The sequence below is a fragment of the Brassica oleracea genome, chromosome C6, assembly GCF_000695525.1.
Source record: "Brassica oleracea var. oleracea cultivar TO1000 chromosome C6, BOL, whole genome shotgun sequence".
Taxonomy (NCBI): domain Eukaryota; kingdom Viridiplantae; phylum Streptophyta; class Magnoliopsida; order Brassicales; family Brassicaceae; genus Brassica; species Brassica oleracea.
Window position 1 is genome coordinate 12,146,728 of NC_027753.1, and position 4,083 is coordinate 12,150,810.

At 34.0% G+C, this 4,083-nt stretch overlaps 1 long non-coding RNA gene across 1 annotated transcript; it reads left to right on the forward strand.

The window, feature by feature from the left end:
• The first annotated feature begins 3,331 nt into the window (after positions 1-3,331).
• LOC106300380 lies at positions 3,332-3,842 on the forward strand. Its single transcript, XR_001262005.1, has 2 exons — positions 3,332-3,421; positions 3,591-3,842. It is a non-coding gene; the product is annotated as an uncharacterized LOC106300380 (long non-coding RNA).
• Positions 3,843-4,083: the final 241 nt, after the last annotated feature.

A 4,083-nucleotide genomic window follows, 5' to 3' on the forward strand; every position in this document is an offset into this window, starting at 1 on the left:
GTCAGCTTTCCAACCATAACAATACCGTCACCTAGATCCTTCTGTATCAACCGGAAATTGCCCCACAATATGGCTCTGCAAAACATAAAATCCTGATCTGAACAGATTGCAGAATAGAATGGTTTTTGCCCCAACTTGTAGATCGAATAACTAACAGATGTTACCTCGTAACTGAGATTAGAAAGTTGCTGTGTCCTCCTTGAAACGAGATCTATCGATCCAGCTAAGACTCTTTGCTTAAATATTAAGTATCTGGCCGTAAACTCCTCTCCAAAACCTCAACTTGACACTGATCTCACTTAGAGAACAGAGTGTTGCAGGCTGCGTTTTTGGTGAATTTGGCAGGGCTTTGCCATCAATTTTTCTCTCCCTCTCCTCTCTAGATCGTGGCCACGACATATAAGTGAAATATCTTAGGTTGCAGATCATCCAAAATGACTAAAATGCCCTTCTTTAGGGTTTTTTTTGGCTCAAAATATGGGCTTGGGGGTTTGAATGGGTTTGGGCCATGACAAAGCTGGTCACGGTGGAGGAGACGATAACCTGCGGTGGTGGATCACGAAGCAAGCCACAAGCTCGAGCTGAAGACATGAGAAGTAAGCGAAGAAGATGAAGATGGAGTTCGAGCATAGCGACTTGATGTAGCGGGAGAGGGAGACCGTTGAGTCTTGAGCGTGGTTCACAACGACCTCCGAGAGCGACGACGAAATGCCGCTGTAAGTCAACTATGGATGAGAGCAGTTTGGTGTTGCGACATGGCCCAACCGCACGCAACGTAGCGAGCTCGGCGCGGCTTAGTGGAGCGGGAGGAAGAAGCCGCTGTGGTGACCCATTTGCGAAATTAAATTGTTGACCGGTTTATTCCGGTTTGATCCAGTTTAATTCAACTGAACCAGAACGAGTTTCGCTCTCCTATAAGTAGATTTAGACCTAAAAACCCTAGTTTTATCTCATTTTCTCTCAAGACTTTGTCTAAACTTATAAAAGTTTGAATCTTTTGATAATCTAAGGAAGTACTTCATCTTATATTTGTGTTTCTTTTGCTCATTAACATGATTAGCCTTGATCCTTACATGGATTTAAGGTTTCTCACGGAGATTAGTGAGTAGTGAACTTGTGATTCATGGGTTAGATAGATTAGGATGATTAAGTGGACATTTAGGATATTTATTGCTTGATTAACATTGTTCTATGCTTGCTAAGTGTTCTTAATGCTAGATTAGACTTGATCACTCTCATCTAGACCTTAAGCTATTTTACGTCCGGAAAGTGTTTGTTAAAATACTTGAATGAACTTAGCATTGTCTTTTACATATTCGGCCAACGGCAGTTGATGTCCGAGATGTTTAAGTGGTTAGTAGACTTGTGATTTATGCATGCTTGAATGTGTTAGCCTACGGGAGTTGATGTTTAATGCATTACTAGCATAGAGATTATTATCACGGGAGTGCATTAATCTATTTTGAATGAGATCTAAACCTATAGACTTGTTGATTGTTTTGTTTGAACATCCTAGATTGAACCTTGATCACCTTATATCAATTATCTTTGCCCATGGATTCATCCTTAGCATTTGATTGAAAGTTATTGCACTTATTTCTTGATTGGATTTGAGATCACCTTGTTTACATTTCTAGGTTATTAGCTTGTTACAAAATCATCCATCTTCTTGTTTGCTTGGATTAGGAAAGTTTGTGTATTCTTGGTGTTGTAGATCTCTAGTTCCTTGTGGACTCGATCCTAAAATGATACAATGACATTCCATTCGATTGTGGTATTGTTGGCACATTAGGTTAATTGGTGTGTGCTTAAACGTGTAATAACTCCCTCATTGCTGGCGTGGCTTGGATACTGAGAGATTGGAATGTAGTGGTGCTTCTACATAGTCGATCATCCTTTGCTAATGTCCAATCAGGGATCGATGCTAACGCATCTGGGTGGATTTGGGCTATTGAGAGCATGTGTAGCTTGCGAAAGAATAAGGTAATATTCGCAGTGGAAGCATCGGATCTGTTGGGCGCAGTTATTAGGCGTCCTGCCTGGCCATCGTTTAGATGGTTCTCTCATAGGATCATTGGGTCGTTGAATTCTGTTGGTCATTGGAAGTTAGAGTTGATCGCTAGAAAGGCTAACCTCTCGGCCTTTTTGATTGCTAAAAGCGTTATCTCTGAGAATTTACCTCAATCATATGTTGCTCGTAGTCATACTCGTTGGTTGGCGGGTTTTTTTGTAAAGGTTTTCACAAGCTGTTATTCCCTTTTGGTGGAGTTTGATTGGGGTGAATTCCCTTGTTATAGGGTTGTATTGGTTTCGGTACTTTTAAAGTATGAATGAATGGTTCTTTGGTGTAAAGACAAAGAAAACCAATAAATAATATAATTGCTAAATCACTATTATTATTAAGTATTTCTCACATAAAATATGTCATTTTGAAAACCAATAAATAATATAATGGCTACCTAGACGTTAGTTCATATTAGATACATAATTTTTTATTAAATTGTATTTTCTCTTATGATAGTCCTTACAATATTTTGATTATTATATATATTTCCTACGGAAATCTATGTTTGGCAAATAATAAAAAACATATTTTTCTTTATTCATTTCTCTAACACTTTTTGGTAAACTAGAACTGTTATGTAAATTAGTACCTACAATAATATTTCACTTCAATCAACATATGCCCGACTATCATAATATATATATAGATAAATCCATTAAGAATCGAAGACTATATTTTTCATCTAAAGTAAATTAGAAAAACAAATATAGTCACCAACTCTTTGATAATTTAATTTGGCCACATATTTAATCTTTCAAAGTTACACATATATATATGGCTGTCATTATTGAGTACTTTTAGGTGGTGATATATCCTATCAAAAAATTAAATGAAAATTTTGGAACTTTTTAACATAAACATATTAGAATATAAGGAGAATAAAATTTACCAATAATTATACTTTCACATTCTTCGGATTATCATGCAACAATTTTCCAGGGACATATATACATGTTCACATTTAAGGATTTTGATAAGAAATTAGTAAATGCTAAAATTGGTTGCTACTCTATTGCTAGTTGATTTTATCAACATATTTAATTATTCAACGTTATATATATATATATATATATATGGTTGTCGTTAATAGGTATTTTTAGTCGCTGACTTACTTTATCAAAAACGAAAAATGAATGTTTTGAATAAAATTTAACATAAATATTATAGGATATAAAGAAAAAAAACTAACCAATCAATTTAAAACAGTTTTTCTGGATAATTCAAAAAATAGTCTTTGTACTTAAGGTTTCCTACAATAAACACAAAGCATTTTTTTATTGTGAAGGTTTACAATGTCGGCATCGAAATTTGCTATATTTTGTATTGTTCTCATTTGTCTTGCTAGTCTTCATGAATGTATGTCATATATAGCTTACGTTCCATTCACTTCTCTAGCATCATTACCATTAATCTAATATTAATATACTCCATCATCTTTTATTTTGTTTTATTCTTTAAATTTTATGCAGGTGCTAATCTGGAAAGGAACTTGCTCTAAAACACCAAAGAATGTTTGGTGTTGCAGTTCCACTACAGACTGCCGAAGCACCAAAGCGGATTGTGAGAAGATTTGTATCTGGTAGTATTTGGGGCCGTTGAATTTTTCTGAAGAGAATTTCTATAATTATATATTCCAATTATTTTCATACTTCTATTATTCAAAATTTAGATAATAAATAGAAATTCCTATTCCACATGAGCAGGAGCAGCTAGTATTATGTACTAAATGTTTTGGAATTTCTTTGAAAGATCAATATATATAGTTGTCTTTCTCACTTTCTTCAATTGTATTTAAGAAGTTTATAAATTTTATACAAAATGAGAATAAAACCACAATAGACTGTTTAACTGAAATTTAAATATTGTAAGTACTTTGTAAATTAAATAAAATAAAAATATATCACTTCAAAATATATTATAAATTAATATTAAATGAATTAATTAACACAAAAATTAACAATTTTCACATGTCTCGGACTTGACCGATTCAAAATATAACACAATTGTTTAAGATAATA